This window comes from Pyrus communis, chromosome 2 (assembly GCF_041283825.1).
Source record: "Pyrus communis isolate YQ-2024b chromosome 2, ASM4128382v1, whole genome shotgun sequence".
Classification (NCBI taxonomy): domain Eukaryota; kingdom Viridiplantae; phylum Streptophyta; class Magnoliopsida; order Rosales; family Rosaceae; genus Pyrus; species Pyrus communis.
In genome coordinates, this window is record NC_142566.1 from 20,797,810 (window position 1) to 20,824,646 (window position 26,837).

The 26,837-nt window shown below is 35.0% G+C and overlaps 2 long non-coding RNA genes across 3 annotated transcripts; both read left to right on the forward strand.

Annotated features, from left to right (window-relative positions):
* Window positions 1-11: 11 nt before the first annotated feature.
* On the forward strand, window positions 12-4,138 carry LOC137749056 (uncharacterized). 2 transcript variants are annotated; one of them, XR_015956941.1, is made up of 3 exons: window positions 12-146; window positions 393-1,611; window positions 3,793-4,138. It is a non-coding gene; the product is annotated as an uncharacterized LOC137749056 (long non-coding RNA). The 2 variants fall into 2 exon arrangements; XR_015956942.1 differs by having other exon boundaries at window positions 393-1,383; window positions 1,510-4,138.
* A 14,288-nt stretch (window positions 4,139-18,426) lies between these two features.
* On the forward strand, window positions 18,427-19,481 carry LOC148698709 (uncharacterized). Its single transcript, XR_015952190.1, has 2 exons — window positions 18,427-18,487; window positions 19,273-19,481. It is a non-coding gene; the product is annotated as an uncharacterized LOC148698709 (long non-coding RNA).
* Window positions 19,482-26,837: the final 7,356 nt, after the last annotated feature.

Here is a 26,837-nt window from a genome sequence, read left to right on the forward strand (position 1 = left end):
TTTTTCTCAATTTTCATTTTTTTAAAAATAATAAAATTTAACATAAAATCCTCTCATCCCCCAACCGGGAAAATCGAAGAACAGTGCAGAACTGGTCTAAGTCGTTGTGTAACTCGGAGGGCAGCAGATCCAGTACAAACCTCTTGGTACCTTTCTATACTATTATCCCCACCTCTTCTATTTATTTAATTTCTCAGAAGAAAATATTACATTTTTATTGCACAATCTGAAACTGATTAATTACTGGTTGGCTTGTTATATGCTGTAACATGTTCGGGGTTTAAAATTTGGTGGATTTTTAGTTGGGTGTTTAGGTTTCTGAGAATCCCATGTTCCTGAAACTTGAAAACGTTGTTTAGTTACCATCATCTTTGTCTTGGTGGAATACTCAGGTGTTTTACCAAATGCATTTGCTGGAGAAAAAGCTTTGGCCCAACACTAAAAGGGGTCGACCACCACCATGCGTATTTGTTGCTGTTTAAAAAGGGAGATAGAGACTTGACAGTGACTTGGAAATGATCCATGTCTTTCGAGATAATGCCTGGTGGAATCATGGGATTTTGAGGTTGCCTTTTTTGAGTTGCACTACCTTGTCTTTATTTGGTGCGTGAGGGTCATGGAATCATGGAGTTGGCATGCATAATTTGGTTTCCAGTTTACAACTCCACTGTTTCCACAACGTTTGAGCAGTAACAATTAGTTAATAATGTCGTAGATTTATCCGGTTATATTTCCTCCCCCTTTTCCTACCTAATGTATTTCATGAGAACCTTTTGTTGTTTTATCTGCGTTGTTCAAAATTTTATCGCTTCTCCGGTGCCTTTGGTGCGTTAAACGTCTCAAAATTATATCAATATGATGCAGGGGACTGATACTGCTGTGGCTATCTTTTCGGCCTTAGTTTTCCCTGTACTCTTTCAGGAAAAATCTTGAGTAGTTATGTAGTTTTATGCTTTGGCATCTCTCCTTGTAACATCGGCAGGCTGTGGCCATGATAAGGGAAACAAGAATTTTGTTGACATTATCTATGTGATCATGTATTGACGGCTCATTTAGTTTATGGTTAAAAGACTCATTGCTCACATTTGATCCATTGAGATATTAGTTGATGTTACTGAAGCCTTAAGTGATAGTCTTGGTCCACAAGCTCTTGGATTACTCTTTCTGGAATAAATGATTACGTTTTGTATCAAACCTTACAACTCGTACACAAACTAAGAGAATTACAATTTGCTCACATGTGCACACACCATAAATATGAACCAAGTTTGGAGGTTACTTCCTGTCGATCATTTTTTTGTTTGGTTTGTAGTTTTGTTCCAGGTGAAGAAACTTTGTTTTTGATTGTTCTGTTGACGGGGTCATTTTGTTCATCAGGTTTAAGTTTCGTCTTCCAACTGAATTATAAAAATTAGAACTCATGTAGAAAGTTTGAATGATACATTGTTTCATGATTTGTCAGATATTATTGTAGGATGAGATGTTTATGTCTGTATTTTTCCCATGCAGCTCAGCATAACTTCCGTATCCCTGAAGTAAGAAGATCAAGGTGCTCCACTAATGCTACAGTTCTACCTTGGGTTATTAGCACGAGGAGAAAAGTTGAATTTGGTAACATAAATTAATTACTTTTCAAAAGGCGCTTTATTTAGAAAGTAAATTGGTAACAACTTTAGATGTTGCCTGCATTCGTACTATGATTTATCAAATCCATGTTTAGCCTTTTATTATAACTTTGTTTCTCGGGGAATAATATTCAATTATCATAACAGGTGCAGTTTTAGAACTATTTTAGGCTGTTTTGCGTTGCCTTTGTCAAGACACAGACTAGAAAGAAAGAAAAAAAACATAAAAAAACAGAAAGTCTGATATATATTTCTTCTAATATGTCAAAATTTTAGTTTGTTTATCATTTTAAATTGTTAATTCAAATTACATATTTGAATTCTTTAACGCTGGAAAAGACATAGATTGCACTGTTGTACCAAGATCTGCACATCATAGGATAATGTCAGTTTTATGTTATCTCTGTAATTGCATCCAATTAACTCAACTTCTGAATTGATGCTCTATTGATTTCTAATATGTGTTTTTCTTTTAATGTAATAAAAGGGAGAGGAGGATCAAACAATAGCAATTTTAGTAACCCCAACGCGAATGCATTTTTTGCTTGTATATCATTTTTCATGCACCTGTGTTTTCTTGGTCCCCCACCTACAGGACTGCATTGTTTCTTTTCCTTCAAACATGGCCCAAGGTCTAGTATGATGAACTAGGGAAGAAGAAAAGGTAGAAATAGAACGAAAACTGAGTGCTGTCAGTGGCGTACAAATGTCATAATTGCTTTAAAGTAATAAGTAAATGGCCCCAAGCATGCCCAAGTTATGCAGGATTTCTTTTATCTCAGAAGAGTGTGTGTAAGAACTATGCAACAAATTATTGTTGTCGAATACTGCTTTTGTTTCATGTTGTTACAGTTGAAGTTCATATCATTTATTGCTTTAGTGTGCCCTTGGATAGAATAGATTGTTCCATGAAGCTCTATTCGATTATATCATTCTAATACTCCAAAGAGATTATACGTATATAGCCTGTTTGCTTTTAGCAGTTGGTGCCACTTGGAGACTGCAATTACCCTAACCCTAAAACCCGAAGGTAAGGATGATGATGGGGTTGCCCACTAAACCAAAAAAAGGAGAAGGTTTTTATTATATGACCCGAAATGGTGTATTCTGGGTGGGAAAAAGGTGGAAGTAGTGGCAAGAAACTTTATGGAACATATTAGTCGTATCAAACACTGTTTTTCCACTAAAGTACGTTCTTCGTCTGCATTTCTTCTAATCGATTGGAACATTTTAGTTGTATTCAAATATAGAAAACCCTAGAAACCGTCACTGCTAAAAACTTCGAACCATTTGTGAAGATCCGTCTGTTACAGTAGTGTTCAATTAGTTCATAGAGTCCACTGAAATTTCCCTTTCTAGGCACCTGGACTTTTTGCAGGGGTTTAGCTCAACTTAGAACAAAACATGAGTCATCTGCTGTATGTTAAAGACCAAACAAATGATGTGGATTTTGTATGTTTCAGAGGAAACACAAACAATGCAAAATTCAGGTTATGGATTATGATAGATGATTCATCCAGAACAAGATAATGCTATTTTATAAAACACCTGTACTCTTTAGTCTAATGCTCTAATACTATTAGGTCTAGCTGTCATGAGATTATTAGCCTAACCACGTATTTAGCTGATAAGAAAGTGCAAATACTCGGTTAAATTTCACGAAAGGCCGAAATTTTCGGCCAATTAATGATTCTCTTCCCACTAAGTCTAAATTAGTCTACATCTTTGTTGTATCTTTAGCTTATACTGGCCTAAGAATGCCATCATAGAAAACCCTTTGATTAATTGTTGTATTAAATAATGATTATATATGATAAATTAAAAAATTATGGTGTTAATGTGTTGATGTATTCATTCACTTTGTCTTTGTGCATGAATCCTGACCATCTAAGTATTGAGGGGACCATGTGTTGCTGCTTAGCAGAAAGGGAAAGTTCACCCTTTCTTTTCTTTCTTTTGTGCTGGAATGTTGGTGTTCTGAGCTGCTTTTATTGATGGTTTTACAAATTTTTAATTCGCAGAATTGATAACCACACACCGTTTTTCTCCCTCAACGCTCATGTTTGATTTTGCTTCTTGTTTCTGTTAGATTTATTCAATCCGATGAGTCCATATAATCTCCTTTTTAACTTTTTTGACTTTTTTGGCTCTATGTTTTGCTTTGCAGGGGTAGGCCTATGTTGCCTTGATTATGTATTGCTTAAAGCCTCCCCCCGTGTGGCACATCTTTATGAACTTTGGTTCTTCTCCAATACATTTCCAGAACCCTGTTTCTGCAACTTTTGTTCTGTCAGTGCTTAGAAAACAAAATCATTGGAACACTTTGGATCCTTCAATCTTTATCTTTCTGTTTTTCCTATTTTTTCTTATATGGTACATACTGCTTAGTGGTCCGAAAATCAACAATTTAAATCTTGCATATGAATTGTAAACCGTACTATTGAGTGGGACGTAATATTGTAGCCAAACCCCAACAGAAGTGGGTTCTTAGTAATATGTATTGATTATGGTAACATTGTTTCGTTTCTTTTTGTTCTTTGGTCGAGCGGATGGATTTGAACTTGGGATCTCTTCAAACTTTGAGAAGAGAGAAATTTCTATACAAGTCATTGTAAATGATAAACTTCCAACTCAAGATTTTCCCATGTTTATAAGATGTAGGAAAATGTTCCTTTCTTACTATTCTTTACATAAGATAAAAACTTGGGTCAAGATTTTCCCCTGTTTGTTAGGATCATGTTCAATATTGTAGAAATTCCAAAAGGCAACCTTACCTTTTCAAAACCCTTGAGGCAAACTTTTCTTTGTTTTTAACCTAATTCAATATGGTTCTAGTTTGCCTCGTCTCTTGAATGAGATAGTCTAATTAGGACAACTCTTACATCGTCTGGAGTTTCAATAAGAGATGTCCTACCAATCATGTGGTTGGAAACTCAGTACAAGTTTTTCTCTTCGTGAAGATGCTCTAACAAGCGTAGTTAGTATTTCGTATAATACAACAAGTGGAATGGATGATGCCGCATGTTAAAACGAGAAGACATACATAATGGTGAATCATTAGTGAAGCAAGAGCAAATGGTCAGCCATGCAAATTCAAAATTGTTATCTCAAATGTGGTCCTGCAACGCAGAGAGCCCTATTTATCTGATTGATAAAGCAATGGAAGGAAAAGAAAAAAAAAAAACTAGTAAATCGGAGGGCAAAGAAAACATCATCATTTTTTTTTTTGTTGGACGTTAAAATTTCCAACCCACATTTAAATTGCACAGAAAATTAACAAAGCTATGACCATAATATTGGTAGGTAAATTTACATTGTTGGTCCTTGTAATTTGAGAAATTTTTCATTTTAGTCCTTTAGTTTTAATTTTGACAATTTTAGTCTTCTATGATGATGCATAAAATTGGATCAACAAAATAGCAAATAAAGTGCATCCAAAAGTACAAGTAGTGATGAAAATGTAATCTGAAATGGTACTTGGGTGATACTAATCAACTACTCTCCGATAATATAGTCATGTATTTACAAAGATTGTACACAAGGGAATGTTGACGTCATTTGCAAGCATTGTAAGAAAGGAGTATGGACCAGACGTCGTGGATGTATTCTTAACCTTCTCTTCTGCCTGGTTGGCTAAGCATGGTCGTCTATGTTCCATATATTATGAACTTTCAACACAAAAAAAAGGAATTTTAGGGTTTAGGAACGTTCATACAGAGTCATTACACTTCAAATGTCAAGTTAGTCGTTTATGATATATGCACATGTTGACATGTCAAATTTTCCGTCTTCACTTATAACGGGCTAAGTAACTGGTGACCAAGATTGCCCCAATAGATCGGAAGAGGATCCGGCCCGGATCTCTCCCATCAAAGGTTCAAGATCAAGTGATTCTACCCGTTGAAATTTGATCCAACGGAACCTGCACAGCTCAGCTGAGGACCCAGTCACCCAAATGATCCCACTTTATACTTTACTTTCGACCAACTTTGAATCAACTGACTAGTTCATTTTCTTTCTCCAAATTGCACTTTTGGCTAGGTAGTTTGAGTAATTTTCCACTTAGTTTGGAACCTTGGATTCTGGCCATTTTAGCCATGTAATTGTAGTTGGTCTATTGGGAAGAGGATCAGGGATCTCTTCCATCAAAAGCTCAGGATCAAGTGATCCAGGTTGTTAAAATTTGATCAAACGGCTACAAACATGGAGCATTTTTAAAGTTATAATAATTGTAGTCGTTGTATTAAATTTCAACGGACATGATCACTTAATCCTGAACCTTTGATGGGAGAGATCCCGGATCCTCTTCCCAATAGACTAACCAATAGATCAACTACAATTACATGGCTAAAATGGCCAGAATCCAAGGTTCCAAACTAAGTGGAAAATTACTCTAACTACCTAACCAAAAGTGCAATTTGGAGAAAGAAAATGAACTAGTCAGTTGAGTCAAAGTTGGTCGAAAGTAAAGTATAAAGTGGGATCATTTGGGTGACTGGGTCCTCAGCTGAGCTGTGCAGGTTCTTGGAGCATCGTGCGGCCACGTTTGTAAGGCGAACCCGCTCGTGAGCAATGATTGATTGAACTAGTAACCATCCTTGGTTTGCACAATCATCATCATCTTCCTTCATGGGCTCACCTCAGTCAGCAGTCAGCAGTCAGCAGTCAGCAGTGGACCTCCCCTCTCCCTGCTATCTGCACCCCTTCTGCCCTTACGTCCACACTTAACATACATCAATTTCGAAAGAGCAACTTGTATGAAATGGTTACCAATTCAGTAGCGTTTTATGTGGATAATAGGTTATTCGAGTGTATTTAAATAGGTATTATGTTTATATATAGATTTCTACATCATAAAAATTTCATCTATGATTAGGAATAAGACGTAAATAGACATGCTTCTTGCATATCTCTTGTATTTGGGATGAGACCATATTCACCTCATCTCTTTGGCCTCCTGTTGAATTGAAAAACCTTTTGATTGTCCATCCTTCTGATATAATAATGTATCAGTTTTTTTTCAAGTTGTTAGAAATAAATCTTATATTAATGAGATAAAAGATTTTGTATGATTTTATAAGTAATTAATTATTAATTTACTTCTTATATTGTCAATTATTTTATAATAAAACCTTATTTATTCTTGTATTATAAGTACGAAACATTACTACGACATGATAGTTGTGACCTATAAATAATTATTCAATTTAAGATTCTTCCACAATGCACCGAAACATGTTATGTATCGCCGTCTTAACCAGTTGATTTCTTTAGTCACTTAGCTAAACAAAAAGAAAAAGAATTTCAACCCACAATTTCCTGATACATGGTATATACCCGAGCATAATACTCCAACTTTTTTTATTCAAATTGTAAAACTAACATTGATTTCTGTACTTGGAAACATTGAATTTGACTCTGTACCAGCTTTTTCTTCATCTTCATCTTCTGCAACACGAAAATACAAAAACTTCATTTCGTAGAACAAAACTCTTTGACTCTGCATAAAAAGATAAATTAAAAACCTTACCTTAATCAAACATGTCTTTGGACGTTTCTGCTTGTTTTGGTCAACAATATATATAGCCAAATTAAGCTTCCAACTTCCCAACGAGGACGTGTTTCTTTGTTTCAGTCTCTTTCCTCCATTTGGCTCTACTCAATCTTGATGATCCACTCGTGACATCGGAAGGGACTTGCATGCATTCCATAACCATACTGTATTATGTATAAAGTTATGGTTGTTACATAATCTGAATAACACGTAACTCTAAATGTGAAAGATGCATCATACAACGGATTTACATGAAATTATTTTTACTCAAATTAAGCAGGAAAGTGAATATCAAACACATTCGATCACCGACAAGAGTTCGTTTACATATTTTTCGAGAATCAGTTTATAGTGTACAGTTGTAGAACCAGTATAGGATTATTGGTTGTTAATGATCTCAACAACTTCAAAAATCTTATGAATATTTGTATGTGTATTGTACTTGACCTTATAAACAACTAAAACAAACTAGATCAAAACTTCATTCTCTTACTTCTTCTATTTTTTTATCATTTGTCTTTCTTTTCTCTCTTTTTGTGTTCGACTCTTAGTGAGCATCAAATGCTTGAAGAAATGCTTAGTTGACAAGTCTTGACAATGTTCAATATTAATCTACAATTCCATGTAATCATACTTAACAAGCCTATAGTTGTTAACATATGTCGACATAAGCTTTCCGCAGATTTTGCAAACATCAACATGTTCCTACGTGTTTGACAAAATAGTCAAATGAAGTTTTTTTTATTAAAATTATAACATCATTATTTAAAAATCTTAGATCCGTCACATACCGAGTTCATAGTTAAAAACACATGACAAAACTCATAGTATGCATGCATGTCTCTTGCCTTAACCATATAAATTGTAAATCGGTAAACTTTATGCGCGGAACACAGGTTTTTGGAGATGGTAAAAGCACGCATGCATGCATTGCAAATCGAAATTGAATGGATTTGTACTTTGGTCTTGCTACATGAAAGTAGCATAGAAAATCCCGCCGTACGAAGTGTCGGTCGTGGCATGTATACTTGTCCTAAACTACATAAAGACTGAAAGCAACCGCTCGACTTGATTTGACTGCCGTCGTGAGTGAATAATCCACTTGCCTAACCACAGTTGCTTAATTTTGTGATTCGTGATTGATCATTTTGTATCAAGTTTGACGGGATATTTATATTATTTACATATTTATTTTTATTTTTCACATATTATTTTTAATTTTTTATTATCAAATATAATGAATTGAAAAATATAAATAATCAAAATTTACAAAAGTGTGTAAAATAACATTATTCACACGGTTTTTATATCGATAATTAAAAAAAATGCTAGAGATAGTTGACTACAAATGACTCAATACTGAAAACACAGCTTGATGAGGAGTTTAAACCCTAGCTGCCTTAAGTGTAAGTGATGATTTGTATCGTATCATCTCTCAGCTATCTCGCGTTAATTTGTTGCTCGACCAACATACAAATGCATTGATTGACGGATACTCGTATAATAAAAAACTCATCCCCCATAGGATGATGTTGGTTGCTTGGCACTCTTATTTCACCGTCGACTAACAATCCTAACTTGCGACACTCATCATGTATCGGAAAATTTATGATGACTAATAATGCTTGCAAATTCAACAAAAGAATAAGTAGCAAGAACAGTGACATAGTCCCACTGGGCACATAAAAGATAAAGTTAGATGAAGAATCTAGTAATACTTTTTTGGTTATGTTTGTAACTCAAAATGTTGCACAATAATTCGATACCATCTAATGATTATGTCTATGAAATAAAACGAAAGTTGAAATTATTTTATAAAATTACAAGATGAAAAGGAGAGCCGAGATAGTAGATTTCATTTTTCTCAAGCATTCCGAAGTTGGATTATTGATGTAAAATGCATTGAAAAAGACTCTTTTAAAAGAGGTTATTTACGAACTTTCAATCATTTCATGTTTTTAACATAATTCTATATCAATATTATAAAATATTATATTCAAAACGTAAAACACGAGAATTCATGAAGAGTTGCCCTTGGAGAAAATCTCGTTAAAGTTTCTCAAATCTACAAGGTTTGTCTTATTAAAGATCCCTTGCTCGACTTTTTGTGAGTGTTCCCAGCAAATCCCAGTCACTCACCCGGTTGGTGCGCATTAAATTCTCCCTCCCTCCCTCCCTCCACGGGAACTGCATCGATCTTGGCACCCACACGTGCGGGATCTGCCACGTGGACGATATACCCAGTACAGTCTTATGGTTGCAATGATTGGCGTGCTTGCCGCGCGCACGAGTGGCTCCGACCACTTCTTCAACGTTCGTGTGTTGTTTCTGCTAGCTTTTACCCATGTTTATTACAAGTCTAATTTTATGAGTAATTATTATTATAAAACTAATAGCATAACTTGCACCATGTCTCTATCAATCATTTTACATAGTTAAAGTACTGAAAATAAAAGTTTATTAAACACTATAACACTGTTTTTTGATAAAAAATACTTTTATAATGATAATTTATCAAATACTTAACTGCTTTATTTCACAGCTATTTATTATCACAGCGCAAACAGTTTTTTTTAAATCACAACAACCCCAAACTAGCCCTTAAATAATATTATCTCTTCTTCCTCATAACTCTTGTACAAGCAATGTTTAAAATATCTACGAAATTATCGATATTTCCATCAAAATATCCAAACAATCAATAATCGATATGAAAAGGAGGGTTGAAATGCAAACTTCACCTTATATCGGCAAGAGATGGGAAAATCAATGAATACCAATGATATTTACCGATTCACTATAAAAGTTGCTATAACCCATTCCAGATTTCAAACTTTTGAATATTTCCTAGAATTCCTTCTTTAATTTCGACTAAATTTAAATGAATTAATATACCCTATATTGACAATATGTATGAAAATCAATGAATACCAATGATGTTTACCGATTCACTACACAAAAGTTGCCAAACCGATATTGATATCAATATTTTTATAAATTTGTAATTTTCACCTATATCGATATTTTAAACAATGCGTACAAGCAGTACTATCTCTTATGCATGGTTTTCTTCTTCCTCTTTTTGTTCCTTTTTTTTAGGAAAACTAATGAAAAGAGTTTGAAAACTTTGAGTTTTAAAACAAAATAAAGAGTAAAATATGATTTTTCGTTAAAATAAACAGCACTATGAACTTTTCACTAAAATTTCCTTTTCTTTTTTTTTGTCCTCCTTCTCAAAATCACTTTTTCTTTCTTCCACGAATTGCAAATTCTCATGATTCTCGTTTTATTCATATCTATTTTTAAGAAACATTTTGCTAAACGAATTATTACGTTTGTTTGGTTTGTTTATATATATTTCTTCCTCAATTTTCTTATGTGTGTATATATAGTTGCATTTTATGATCATTGCCATCATCTCTCCAATACCAGCCTTTGAACCCATAACCATGGCTGTTCATGCTGGAGCATTTAACCACATGGCTAGGAAGAAAGCCTTCGAACCCAAAACCGTGAGTGTTTATGTGTATATATAATTGCAGGCTCTCACTATTAATTTCTTCCTCAGTTTTTTGTTTGTTTATATTGACTTATCTTTTTATGAGTAAAAACGTTATAGCAAATGAAGTTTATTTATTTTGTTCATCTACCTATGTATTAGGTAGATGAATGTTACAATAGGTAGAGCCGTGGGGGTAGAAAATACTTTTGGTATATAGTAAGTAGAAAATGTCTGCTTTATAGGTATAAGGTATGTGACTTCCTATACAGTAGATATACATGAAGTACAATTAGAGTCGGACCTAAGGGTGTGCAAAAGGTGCCACCGCACAAAAGTTCCGATTCGGGAGGTCACCCAAATATTCTTTATATGTGTACGTATTTTAAAATGTGCAACATAATGCCAAAGTTCTCTTCCAACACTAGTGGTTAGGCTTTCTACCATTTTGTGCGTGAGTTGGGTTCAACTCACTGTGGTTTTCCTTTGCTAATTTTAATTGTTGTGGTTTTCCTTTGCTAATTTTAATTTTTGCAAGTTTGTAAAGTTATCAAGCAATAAATTTACACAAAAACATTCAACATGTTTCAAACTCAGAACCTTTTGAAGATAGTAAACACTCCTGTCCACTAAACAAACCTTATTTTTGGTTCATTAACTTCTAATATTTTAATTTTATATAAGAGAAATTGAAAAAAAAAATTAAAAAAATAAAACATTGAAAATGGTTGGCCCTGATGTGACGACCCAGTCCCTAATTTTCCATGTAATTTTCTCCTCTAGTGTGTAAATTGACATTTATGTCTTTATTGGTAAAGTGGAACCTGACATGTATGTAGTTATTCGGCTTTTAAATTATTTTTCTCGATACTGTAATTAGTTAGTACTCGTTGTTACGAATGCGTGAGCGCGAGTTAGACCCGAATCAGAGTTGTAATGAAAAAATTACGTTTAGTTAAAGTATGTTAACAACGAATAAAATTGTACAAGCGTGCGATACTTATTTAGTACTGGAAGGTATTGTTTTTTATAAGGTACGTTAGATTTCGTCTGATTTCAAATTGTACAAATCTTATCACTTTTTCCCTTTTTAAAACATGTCTCGTGCCCTGTTTTCCCTCACCACCAATCTTTTCAATTCCCACTCTTTTCACCCAATCAGAAAACTGTCTCTGTCTCTCTCTCTCTCTCTCTCTCATCTTCTCCTTCTCTTTCCCTCACCCGTAACTCTCTCTACTTTGCAACAACAAGGACCATCATTAAACCTTATAGATCGACCCTTAAATTACCACCATTGTGCTCCCCTTATCCTCACGAACCTATATGTACTAACCGATCATGAAATGATCAAGTTTTGAGTGTACAACTCGAAGCTTCGACTCGGGTGGAGGTTCCCCGTCGATTTCCAGCTTGTGTTACAAGGTTTTGGGACATTTAGAAGCACCAACTGAACTCCCCATGGCCACTAACCCAGGTTGGAAGTCAAGCTAACGTGTATAATCATGGTTTTGAAATGTTGGAGTTAAGGCCGAGAGTTTCGAGGCAATTTTAGTCCATCTCCATCCACCTTTTGGACTTTTAAAAGGTATAAACTTGTTCTACTCTTCATAAGCTTCATTTCCATATAAAGTACGTAAAAAAAGGTTGAGAAATGAAGAAGATATGAAGTTTTGAAATTTTTTCCAGAATCCAATGATTTTTCCCAGTTTCCGACGAACCATACAGCAGCAGCGGACGGTGGCAACAGCAGTGGCGAAGGTCCACCGGAGAAGAAGACAGAATATTCCGTTAAGTTAACGGAATATTCCAATGTTGTTACTATTTAGCGAAATATTCCGCCAAGTCTGACAAAATATTCTTTAGGGTTTCTGCCAGCTTATGTTAGGCGTGCATGTGGCCGCGACTTAGCGGCGTGTGAAGGTGCGTCTGACCTATGGGCGGCGCGTGCTTGACGTGTACTAGTCCGTGACATCGAGTAGAATGTTTTCGTATATTTAAACCCTCCGTTTAAGCAAACTATAGGGGATTTTCCTAGCCTTTTAGTTTAGGTCCTAATTGATTAATTAGTAAAGTTATTTCATATATAAGTGAGACTTACCCAAGGAGGTACGAGGACAAACAAGGCTAAAAGGCTTCAATCCATCGACGTATCAGCGAGTGGGCATTTGTTTATATATATATATATATATATATATAAAGTTTTGTAGTTTCCACAAGTGCTCGTGTGTTAGCATAGATTGATGAGCACCTAATTTTATTATGCTATTGTTGTAATATTGTGATTTTGCGTATTTCTGGATTTGTTGTTGATTTACATTTGATTTTATATTTATACATAGTATGATTTTCTGGAAACTATGCATGTTTTACGGCGAGGGGTTAGTATGTTCAGAAAATAAATGTGTTTATAAACCTTTGTTTTTGCCCACTCACCCTTCTGTTTTTCGCCCTTCCAGGACTTAGATAGCCGAATCCTCTATGGCATATGAGAAATCTTTGGTTGTAACATCCCATATCGCCCAAGGGAATGGATCTTGTAAGTTTTATATGTATATTCTCATCTCTACCTAGCACGAGGCATTTTGGGAGCTCACTGGCTTCAGATTCCGTAGGAACTCTGAAGTTAAGCGAGTTCGTGTGAGAGCAATCCCAGGATGGGTGACCCATTGGGAAGTTCTCGTGTGAGTTCCTAGAAACAAAATCGTGAGGGTGTGGTAGGGGCCCAAAGCGGACAATATCGTGCTACGTTGGAGTCGAGCCAGGAATGTGGTGGGGGCCCGGGTCAGGATGTGACACCGGTGGTTCTGGCTTATCCTTAAATAAATGTAGGGGCTTTTCCCGGTTATGTATTAAGTACTTTAACTAGTTTCGACTGCACACTTTTATGTCATTTATGCTCTGAACACTTGTGTTTTATGGGTTCTTCCACTACTGCACACTAGCTACTTTAGATTAAATAAATGTTAGTTTTGGTTCTAAATTTATCCATATTTTTATGCTTCACTTTCCTTTTTGGTTACAACACCTTTGGGTGACGGCCAGCATGCCTCGATTTCGGTCGGGGTGTGTCACCTTAGTACAACGTATCTGGAGGTCGACAATACACTTGTTTATCTAAGTTTTTATTTCAAAGTCTACCTCACATGTAGTGTCTCACATCGCCCAAGGGAGAGGATCCTCTATGCCTTATATGTACATGCTAACCTCCCATTGCAAGATGCGTTTTGGGAACTCACTGGTTCCGGATCCCATAAGAACTCCAAAGTTAAGTGAGTTTGGGTGAGAGCAGTCCTAGAATGAGTGACCCCCTAGGAAGTTCTTGTGCCAAAATCTAGAAACAAAACCGTGAGAGAATGATAAACTAAAGCAGACAATATCGTACTACGGCAAAGTCGAGCTGGGATGTGACATCAAATGTTTTTTTTTGTTGGTTATAATCTGCCTCTATTACAAATTGATTATATTATTTACATCACAAGTTTTTTTATTTTTTATATACGGCTCATAATGTTTTTTTTTATCTTTATAAACTTATCATACTTGTTGGATATGAGTTTTTAAAAATGTTTCTTATCTGAAAGTGACACACCCCGGCCGAGATCAGGGCATGCTGGCCGTCACACGAAGGTGACGTAGCCATGTGCGCGTGCGGAAGCTAAAAAGATAGTAATAAAAAGGTACGAATAATTAAAAACCACTAGCATACAAAGTACTAGTGTATGTGAGACACAATACAGAGCAAGTCTACAACAGTCCAAAAGGAAAAGATACGACGTATTTACACCCGAAGGTGACCCTACAATGGTGAATGTCTGTCAGAAATGCCGGGACGCCCTCTGGGATAAACCACCGAACTCGCTAGACCACTAGAACCTGGAGGGGCGCAAAAACAAAAGCGTGAGTGGGCAAAACAAAGTTCTTTGAAAACTCTTTAGCAAAATACATTCTAACCCCTCGCCGTAAAACCTGTATACTTCCCAGAAAATGAACATATATACGTATGTATAGATAAGTCAATCATGCTCCATGATATGCCATTCATGCTCGAGAATATGCCACAACAGAGTCTCATAATCAAATATAAATGCTCAAGCGTAAATCGCATCAATAACATATAATCTAGCAGTCGGGAGTCACCTAACGTGACCTGTACGGCTGCATCTAGAGCTCCACTCTCAACTCAATAACTGAATCTGCACACGAGTCGGAACCACCTACTGTGGTCTGTACGACAGGCTGGGTGTAATGTATATATGTATGCTCTAGTGCTACGATCACGTGAAGCTGGGCGATAAATCGCGGGTCACCTACAAGTCGGAACCACCTACTGTGGTCTGTACGACAGGCTTGCACCTATCTTGGATCCAAGGCGAGCATGCGGTGCTGGTGAACATACACGTGAAGGCTGGGCCCTGGCCTCGGGCGGGAGCACTAACACCGGGGGTGCAGATTATGAGCTCTCTAAACCTCTCAAACTACCATTGCATACAAACATAAATACCACTTACCTGGCACTTACCTGTGCGTCCACCGCACCAAATACACATATATAAATGTATGCCGTTACTAATACATGCAATGATGAGTAAACAATATTCATATGATGCATGGCATAAAACAATTAACCTTTTCTATTTAATTTCTGGGAATTAATATGTATATAGGTATATACGGAAAACAAAAGCCCACTCACTGGTAATTAGAAGGGTCGTAGCCCCCCTGCCTCGAGTGTGTACGCTCGTCTTCGGAAAACGAATCACCTATACGCGACAAAGTTACGAAAACATTAATTTAAAAGCACCTAAGCAACTTCTCGTAATAGCTTCTCATACATTGCTCAAAATGGACAAATGAATATACCAACGTGATCTACACAACCTCAGGATCACACCCATATTTTTAAAATAATTTTTGGACCACGCACGCGCCCCCACGCGCCGTCCTAGGCACGGACCCACGCGCCCCTACGCGCGGCCACGTGCACTGCACACTGACGGCGTCAGGAATATTCCGTTAACTAACGGAATATTCCGTTAACTGACGGAATATTCCGTCAACTGACGCCGTCACTGCCGTTAGGAATATTCCGTTAAACTTAACGGAATATTCCCCTTCCTTCTCCGGCCAGTCGCCGTCGCCGGCGCCGTCGCCGGAAAACTGGGAATTTTTCAAACTTTGTTTTCTCCTTCGTTTTTCAACCATTTTTCACGATCTTTATACCAAAATGAAGCTTAGGACTAGTAGAACAACGTTAGACTAGTTTTAAGGCCTAAAAATCAAGGAATCTCACCTGCAACAACGATCCAAGTTCGGCCAACTTCGAACCTAGCCTTCCCGACGTCCAAACTCGTCCAACGAAACACTCCCAAGCTCCTGGGAACCTCACAAACACAACTACAAGCTTAGAATCTCCTAAAACAAGCTAGATTAGGTTTGCATGAACAGTGTTCAAATTCGGCCATGGTGATATCAACGTGAAAACAACTATATCCTTACCTGAAAATGGCACCACTGGACTCCTCTCAGCTCCACGAACACGAGGGTGGTCTTGGTTTCTCGATTGGTGAAGGTTTGAGTTGGTTTGTATGTGTGTCTGTGTGTTTGCAGAAGGAAGAGGAAGAAGAACTCGGGGAGAGTGAGAGAGAGAGAGAGAAAAGAGACAGAGAAGAGACAGGGAATGAGGGAATCCCGGGGGAGTGAGACGAGGTGTATGAGTGTGTGTGTGGTCCTACAACACCACACTACACAAAACTACACGTAAGTTTAACGAACTAGGGGGTAAAATCGTAATTTCAAATGTACGTTTCGGGACGGGCTGTTACAGAAAGTGGGTAGAATAAGGTATTAAAAAATTCAAATTTAAGAAATTTTAATAATATTTTTATTTTAATTATGAAGGGTAAAAGAGACGTAATAAAAAAAATCAAATGAAACTAGACTTAATGTGAAAGCAGCTAAATTTATGGATTTGGATCAAAATGCCCATTTATATATTTGTTTTTCCTTTAATTTATGTTCCAAATTTTGAGTTGTTGTTAGATTTAGTTAAGTGTCCTATTTTTCTACTTTAATTAAATATTTAAATATGAAAATCTAATCACTTTTCTACAAAATAGTTCAACTTTTTATATATATCATCATATGATACGTACATCATAGGTTAATTAAATACATTCAACCTGTAACATCCCAAATCGTTCAAGGAAGTGGATCATGTAAGCCTTATATGTATATTCTCATCTCTACCTAACACGAGGCCTTTTGGGAGCTCACTAGCTTCGGGTTCTGTAGTTAAGCGAGTTCGGGGAGAGAGCATTCTCAAGATGGATGACCCACTAGGAAGTTCTCGTGTGAGTTCTTAGAAACAAAACCGTGAGGGCGTGGTCGGGACCCAAAGCGAACAATATTGTGCTACGATGGATTCGAGCTTGGGATGTGGTGGGGGCCCGAGCTGGGATGTGACACAACCTGTGATGGAGGTAGAATATACAAAAATAAATAAATATGTTAATAGGTTAAGTCCAATATTACATTTTCTTCACTTTTTTTTTTTTTTTTTATAATCTTACGTTTTTTAAAATATTAGAGATTTATTCATGCATCTTTCTTTTTCTTTTTCTTTTTTTCCTTAAAAATTGGTTTATTTTTAATCTACTTAATATCATCTAACAAAAAACTAATGTACTAACAAAAACCCACCTACAAAACATAAGACCTAACTCAAGGAACAAATACCTAAATTGATAATATGCTTATAAGCGAGATATGAAACCTAACTAAAAGGTTCAAAAACATAATAAATGTGACAGCCCGTTCCAGATTTTCGAACCGTAGGGGTGAAATGACGATTTTGCCCCTATTATGGTTGTTTCGTCGTGTGGTTGTTTTTTTTTTTTTTTTGTGTTGCTTGGTTGGTTTTGGGCCACACACACACCACACTCACTCACCCTTTCTCCCTGCCCTGTCCCGAGCCCTCTTTCTCTCCCATTCCTATTCTTCTTGTACGGACGACAACCAAAACCATTGAAACCTTCACAGATCGAGGAAACAAATTACATATTCGTGCTCGTGAGGTCCTTAGGAGTTCAACCATACCCATTTCAGGTAAGGATACCTTCGTTTTCACGTCGAACTCGGGATACCCCGATTTGGTCACTGTTCATGCACACGTTAATTCTTGTGTTTTTGGGAATTTCAAGCTTGTAGGAAGCTTAGTGAGGTCCTTAGGAGGCTCGGGGTGGTTCGTTTGAAGGTTTTGGACGTCAAGATCGTGAGTTTCAAGCTTGGCCGGAGTTGGTGGTGTTTTCCCGACAAGATTCTGTGGGTTTTAGTGCTTGAAAGTGGTATGGATTTGTTCCTCTTGTTGTAAGCTTCATTTTGGTACCAATTTTGTGAAATTTGGTTGAAAAACGAAGAAGATACAAGGTTTTGAAGTTTTCCCGGTTTTTCGGCGCCGGAGTTTGGCCGAAGAAGACGACGGAATATTCCGTCAGTTTGGACGGAATATTCCTAACGGTGTTAACTGACGCCGTCAGTGTGCCAGGCACACGCCTACGCGTGGGCGGCGCGTGGGGGCGCGTGCAACGTCAGAAAATTTTTCTAAAAATATGGGGATGTTCCTGAGGTTGAGTGGATCACGTTGGTGTATTCATACACCCCATTTGAGTATTGTATGAGAAGTTATTTCGTGATGTTGGTTATGTGCTTTAAAATTAACGTTTTTATAGTTGTTTCGCATATAGGTGAGACCTATCCTGAGGACGAGCGCAGTCACTCGAGAAAAGGGGGTTACGACCCTTCTACATACCAGTGAGTGGGCTTTTGGTTTTCCGTATATACCTATATACTTATGCTTTTTCCCAGAAAGTGAAATGAAATGTTTATACATTTATATGTCATGCTTATTGTTTGCCATTTATTTACGCATTATTAGTCGCATATGTATATATATGTTTGGTGTTGAGGACGCACAGGTAAGTGCCAAGTGAGTTATGATTTATGTTTATGTTCAGTAGTGATTTGAGATGCATAGAGAGCTCATAACCTGCACCCCCGGTGTTAGTGCTCCCGCCCAGAGTTGGGCACAGTCCTTCACGTGATGTTCACCTCCCGCACCACACGCTCATTTTGGATCCAAGTTAGGTGCACAGTCATATCGTACATACCACTTTAGGTGGTTCCGACTCGTAGGTGACCCGCGATTAGTCGCCCAGCCTTCACGTGATCGTAGCACTTGAGCGTACTTATTATACACCCAGTCATGTCGTACATACCACTCTAGGTGGTTCCGACTCCTGTGCAGATATAGTTAGTGAGATGGAGATTTGAGTTCTAGATTCAGCCGTACAAGTCATGTTAGGTGATTCCGGATGACATATTACATGACATTGATTTGACATTACCTGAGCACTTGCATTTTATTTCGAGGCTTTTGGCATGGCATATTTTCTGAGCATGACTTATATATTTGTATATTCTATTTTTTTTGGGAAGTATACAGGTTTTACGGTGAGGAGTTAGAATCTTGTTTATGAAATGGTTTTTGAAAAGCTTTGTTTTTGCCCACTCACACTTTTTGTTTTGCGCCCCTCTAGGTTCTAGTTGGCTAGCACTTTTGGTGGCTCCCCAGAGGATTTCCCCGGCATATCTGACAGATTATCACCAGTGTAGGACCACCTTTGGGTGTGTTTTTGTAGTGTTATTTCTCCCGGACTGCATTAGGTCTTCGTGCTCTGAACTTTGTTTTTCACACTTACGCTTGCACATGTATGTTCTTACTTTGTGTAAAGCTGGTTTTTATTTATTTGTACTTTTATTGTTATTTTATTAGCTTCCGCACTGTGCACTTGGTTACGTCACTTCCACGTGACGGCTAGCATGCCTTAATCTTGATCGGGGTGTGTCAATAAACCTACAAGCAATACAATTAATATGGGACACATGTTGATTATAAAAAATAATATGTCATATGGGTAGGTAATATGTTGATTATAAGAGTTAAAAATAAAATACTTGAGGAGAGAATAAGAAGAAATAACACATATGACTGCGCTTTAGAGGAGGAGAATGAAGAAGAATAAATAAAAAAAAATAAAAAGAAATAATTAAAGAGATAATTAGAAAGAGATTTCATTTTTATCATTAAAGAGATAATTATTGATATCAAATAATCCTAAACTCAAAGGATCGGACCTATTTTAATAAAATTAACTATTCATAATCGTGGCTAAAAAAAATTGGACTTATATTAAGTTAAACTTAGTTTATCTATCACACATGAAAATAGTTAGTGATTAAAAAATTAAATTGAATTATTCCTAATCTTGGGGATTATTTGTCTCTGCATAAAAAACAAAGAACAATTAATATTATGTTCCAAAGCTAAGTTAGTGATTAAAATAATATTCGAAGGTTAGGTAGTGCTTATATTAGCTTGTTTGAAGTTGATTGAGAAAGAAAAGCAACAACTTACCAACAATATCTTGCGCTGTATCTTCATCTTCTTTATTTATCATCTCTCAAGGTTCGCTGGAATCTATATATTGTACCAACTACCAAGCCACCACATGTAGATTAAAGTAGAACCATGGGATGCACGAAGCATAATTTCATCCAGCACCACACCTGTCCTCTCTATGACTATTTCTTCATGGATGGTCGCACATAATGAGGCATGCATGGTCCTTAGCAGAAACTATATATAAATACTTTATATTTGTGTAAACAACAGTTACACGAGTTAAGGGTTCTAAGTTTGAACTAAGTTACACAATGGGTCAACCAATAAATTGGTATCGAACTCGATTTTTATGAGAGTAAAAATTAAAACTCCCCTTTGGTGAATTTTCCCCAAATGATTTAAGCCTTTAAAACATCTAATTAGATTAGTGGGTATCAGGGCCGGCCTTGAGGGTGTGCAAGTGGTGCCACCGCACAAGGTCCTCGATTTTTCAAATTTACATGCATATACGTATATATTGTATGTGTAAAATATTACAAACTTGAGTCTTGGCGCAAGTGGTATTATTGTTTCTTTATATCGGCATAGGAGATGGGTTCGAAACTTGTCTCCATCATTTTTTCAGTTTATTTTTATTATTTTTATTAAATGCATAAGCTTTCACAAAATAATATAAAAATTTCATACAATAACATGAAAATTAGAATCCTGACCCTTTAAATAGTTAAAGAAAAACAATACGCTACCTTTTCACTTGTTGACATTTTAAATTTGTTTATGCTATAATTTATAGAAGCTCAATTAAAAACTAAAATTATTTTTTTGAACAAAAAAAAATAAAAAAAGTAAAATCTTCAATAATTTTTATGACTTTCGATTCACTTTCGCACACTCCTGAAATTTCATAACCGGCCCTGGTGGGTACCAACCATGCCTCATATTAGAGAAAAGGACTTTTTCGGAAATGAAGCATGGAAACTGTACATGGTTTAATTTTTTAATGTCTGTATATAAATAGCTCATTAGACTTCTCATTATCTTCTTAGTTCTTCGAAGCGGGCCATGCATCAGTCATGTCCTGGATTTGTGGATGATTTGAACAGCTCAGATGAGAATATTTGTTAGCAATAATTTTATACATTGCCAACTAAAATTTTATAAAATTACCAATTTAACTCTCTAATTAAGATATAATATAAATAAGAAATAGGGGCATAAATATAATTTCACAAAATCAATTTTTGTTGTTTTTTTTTCAAAATATCATCTACATGTAATCCTAACATATCGCTAATTATAAATAAATAAATAAAAATTTCCACTCTCACATTCTGTATCACTCTCTTCCTCTCTCCTTCTATTTCAAAAACAAAAATAAAAAATTTTCTCACACACTTTGTGTGTGCCCATATGCTAGTGTATATGATTAGTTGCTATCATCATCAACCAATTAATTAAGTAGCTAGGTAGCTGGAATATTTCACTGGCTTGTTAAGAAATTCTAAGTGAGGTGACAAATTAATTTATTAGATTAATAATAGATATTTGTTAAGATCCGTTTAATTTGATATCACTATAATATAGATATACGTTTAGTAATGGCGGTGGATGGTGATGGTATGCTTACGTACCTACATGGTCTTTGATGCATGAATGAAACCAAGCAACTTAATTAGGTTTCATACAAAGTAAATAAAAGATTGTCCGGACAAATAAAAATAAATCCTAATCAGAAGAAGATATTTAGAGTGTTATTTTATTGACAAACAATATGATACTTACAGGAGTATATTTACGATAATGTAATTCATCTGAAACAAAGTTGTGCGAATAGATCATTCGCAGTTCTCTCTAAGTATCGAACGAAATATAAATAATTGCCATCGTATTCGTGTGAGTTGAAACTAAAGAATCCTCCAACCAAGAGATGGTTGTCATGATATCAAAGATTCATTTTTACGTACATAAAAAGATAATTAGAGTTTGAAGATCTACATTTATAATGAAATTGCAAATTATAAAACCCATAATTACAGTGAGGACAGAATCCATACTTGCAAATTACTATAGTATATTAGTTAGCTCTTTATACGACCACATGACAATATCACGTACCAAATGGGCATTCTCTTCATCTAAACAACATTTCTAATGGGCATTCTCTTCATCTAAACAACATCTTTAAACAAATTTATTTGATTTGAATCATTTAACCATTCTTTTTTTTTTTTTTTTTTGAATCAAGAATCATTTAACCATTCATATAAATTAAACAGATTGACGAGTAACTGTAAGTTGTGAGTGTCAAAGGACATGTACTCGCCGTTTCTTGACATACAAGTAACTTGGTCAATCCGAGTTAATAGTTGAGAAAATTATGGAGCCTTATTTGGTTAGGTTTAGGAGTCCTTATTTAGTGCAATTAATCATGAAAACCTTAATTAGTTGACAAATAATTCGTTACCATTCAGGACTATTATGATACCCTAATTGATATGGAATATCCCATGTAATCAGTTGATAGGCCGGATTACATGGATAATTATCAATATATTAGGAGGTCCTTGCACTCACGCAATTATCCTTCTTTCGTGCTAAACCCTATTCACTAGCAAAGGAACTAACGACTGCTTGAGTGGAGAAGACCCTTTATGGAACCCTAGCATCATGTCTTCCTCTTCTACAGATAAGTTTATTTCCTTTTCATATCGATTTTATTATTGCATTCGTGATCCTAATATTGTGTTGTTGTTCTTATTATTTCAGAAATATCTTACAGTAACGTCCATTAAACATGTTGAAATTTTCAAAATATACCCTAAAGCCAGCAAAAATAAATCAAAATTTATTTCCGTCGATACTTCATAATGAAGTCATATCAAACTACAATTAAAATCTAATGTGTAACTAAATTTTTCTACAAAATAATATACGATGTACGGCAAAAGATTAAAACTAACAAAGTCCACCCACGCAAATCTAGTGATCCAATATACGACTGCATTATTATAGAATTTCCGCTAACAAATCACAGACCTAAAGTAGAAAATTGCTAAAATTACAGAGCCAATTGTAATTTTAAACAGCAAATATATATACATATATACTACTGCCTTCTGTAGGCGACTCAGGTGTGCAGGTCATCAACATTCAACACGGTCAAAAGAAATTAATTGCTCATAGTGACCGATGTTGCAGATGCAGATGCAGATGCGCAGTAAAATTAAGAATTTCTCTTTTTTGTTTATGGTCGTAGTAATTGCACACAGGATGGATGACAACTAGTAATGACCATTAATAAAAAGGCTCACAATACTAAGGTTCTTGTTGGAAAATTCTCCAATGTTACGTAGTATAGAAGTAGAACCCTTTTGATGCCCAGATTGATTTAAATATTTCTTTTATTGTGGTTTGATGAATTTAGATCTCCAATACTCTTAGCGTTTAGTTCTACGAAACATGAAAATGGAACCTGCTTTTGTTTGTGTTTCTTCTCCTTCTGCTATAAGAGCATGCAGAAACATAGTAATCACAGCATATTTCAAACCCTCGTATACTTCTTAGTTATTTCGACTGATTTTTATCCCAAAAACTAAGTGGAAATTGTTAGTTTATCACCTTAGACATTTTAGGATTTGAATTTTTTTTTTTTAGATAAATTTTTTAAAATTGATACAATAACTAACTTGATTAAACCTAAGACTTTAATTTTTTATTAGCTAAATGTGATCGAGAGGGGAGAGATAATAACAGAATGGACGGCAAGAGAAGAGACAATGCCATAGTAGCTTAAGATGGAATGGATGACCGAAGTAGTAATATATAGAAAATTATTGGTGTGGAAAACCCTTCTGTTTTTATTTATAGAAAATTATCCTTTTTTTAGATATAAATAGAGAGAGAATCAATGAAGGATAATAGAGATGAAGAACGGTGAGAGAGATGAGGAAGAGATAAAAAAGTGAGGACGAGGCAAAACTTGAAAATGAAAAAAATAACTTATAATTGTCTTTGGTGTTCATTTGCGTCTAAATATAAGGGAAAACATCTCCAAACATCTTAGTTAAACTCATAATCGAGTTTCCAGCCAAAAATAATACTTCAATTTGTGTTTCAATACGAAAATTAAGTCCAAGATAGAGTACATAACACATGTAATTTTTTTACATGTCAATACATGAATACATGTGTAAAAATATTAATCTTGCATTTGAGATGCTCAAGTTCAAACTTCCAATCTTTCATAATACCGAAACAAATGATCAGACCATATTTGTATGCTCCATGTAGTACAATATTGTCACATCCCGGCCCGGGTGGGACCACTTCCCGGGCCCGCTCCACCACCGTAGCACGATATTGTCCGCTTTGGGCTTACCATTCCCTCACAGTTTTGTTTTTGGGAACTCACGAGCAACTTTCCAGTGGGTCACCCATCATGGGATTGCTCTAGCCCCCTTATCGCTTAACTTCGGAGTTCCTACGGAACCCGAAGCCAGTGAGCTCCCAAAAGGCCTCGTGCTAGGTAAAGATGAGAATATACATTTAAGGATCACTCCCCTGGGCGATGTGGGATGTCACAAATATCCTATCGGATACGGTGGTTTTATACCCATGCGTTAGAGGTGCGAAACTCTCTATCCAAATTATTGTAATAATTTTAAGGGGCTTTTAGATCCAGGTCCAAAAACGTAGAGTGTTTTTAGGAATGAATCAAGTTATCTAATTATATGCTTTTATTTCTTTTATACTCATTTTATATTTTCTAAAAATATTAAAAATCAATTAAAATCTTCTAATATTATGCATTTTCCAACTCCAAAAAAATATATTTAATATCTTATAACAAAAAAAACTAATATACTAACATAAATTTATCTGCAAAACATTCTACCCTAACTCAAGTTACAAATATATGAATGTATATAATACCTATGCCTGAGATATGAAACCTAATTAAAAGGTAGAAAAAACATAACATACCTACAAGCAAAACACATTAATCTGTGACATGTTGATTATAAAAAAAGAATATGTCATATAGGTAGATAAATATAATTAACCTGTGATATAGGTTGATTATACAAATTAAAAATAAAATCTATAAATAGGGTTTAAAGCAGGAGGAAGAACAAGAAATAACAAAAAGATAAATAAAAAGAAATAAGCAAAGAGATAATTGTGAAGAAATTTGATTTTTATAATAAATCTTATCATTGAACATGTAATTATTGATAATTAAATAATTAAATATAACAAATTGGACTTATTTTAATAAACTGGACTATTCCTACCATTGGCTCAAAAAATTGGACTTATATCAAGTTTCCCCTAATTTTAAACCCTCCTTCATCCTATAATAATAATTATTATAAAAAAAAGGTAAGATGCCGATTTTAGTCCCTAAATTATTACCTGAGTGAAAATTAGGTCCCTAAACTATTTTTTCGGAAAAATCGGTTCTTAAAGTAATAAAAGTTGCCAATTACTTTCTAGATTCGAAACTATTTTATTCAATTTTTCGTCAATTTAAATCATGTGACTTGCATATGATACACTTTAGAGGGTAGATTGATAGTTTTTCATGGTTTAAGGTCATATTTTTTTTGAAGAAATAGTGTATGAATTAATTTTGGATGGTAAATTAGACGTCAAACTCGCAATCTATATACAACGTTGGGGCCTAGGCAAAAAAATGACAGCATTATCCTCTTAAATGTGTCACGTGACTTAAGTTGATGAAAATTGGATAAAATAACTTTTAATGTAATCTCAGAGATGAAATTAGCAGTTTTTATAATAATTTATTTTATCAAAAAAATAATTTAAAAACTTAATTTTTACTCAAGTAATAATTTTAAAAAATAAATTAACAGTTCACTCTTTTTTTTTTTTTTTTTTTTTTTAAAGCCCACATCTGTATGCTTACGTGTTGGGGCCGAATATAGAAGATTTATTTATATTGTTTATTTGACCTTTTGATTATAATGCACCAGTCCATAAAAAATAAAAAAATAAAAAAATAAAAAAGAGAAAAGAGAAAAGCTGTATGTTTTATCTGATACAACTCGTTATGTTACTGGCTAATTATAAATGCTATTATGATAACTTGTAACTCCGTCCGGAAAGAGAACCTCTTCAAATCTCTTCCTTCTAATCTATCAAATTAAGAAATTTGTGCCGTTAAAATTTAATCCAATAGTTACAAACATGAACTTACTTTAAAAGTTATAATAAATTTAACCGTTAAATCAAATTTCAATAGCACAAATCCCTTGATCATATGAACAACTCAAAAGTTCTGCAAAAACTGCATTTGAATCTAGGCTAATTGAAAAGCTGCTAATGATGTAACCAAATCTTTTATTTATTAATAATATAGAGAGGAAAGTAACCCAAAATGTAATCTTAGAGAGATTAAATTTGTTAAACCAAATTTACAAACTAAATGATGTAGCTGTAGATAATTAGATTATTAATTAAGTATCGATTAACGTACTTATTTATTATTGGTGATACATCATTTGGTTTAAAAAATTTAGTCTCATTAGTATTACTCAATTATTTAAATCAAATTTGTAAATCAAATGATATGGTTGTCGATTATTAAATTATTAATTATATATCGAGTAACGTGCTTGTTTCTTATTAATAACATAACATTTACAAATTTAATTTAAAAATTTAGTGACACATAAT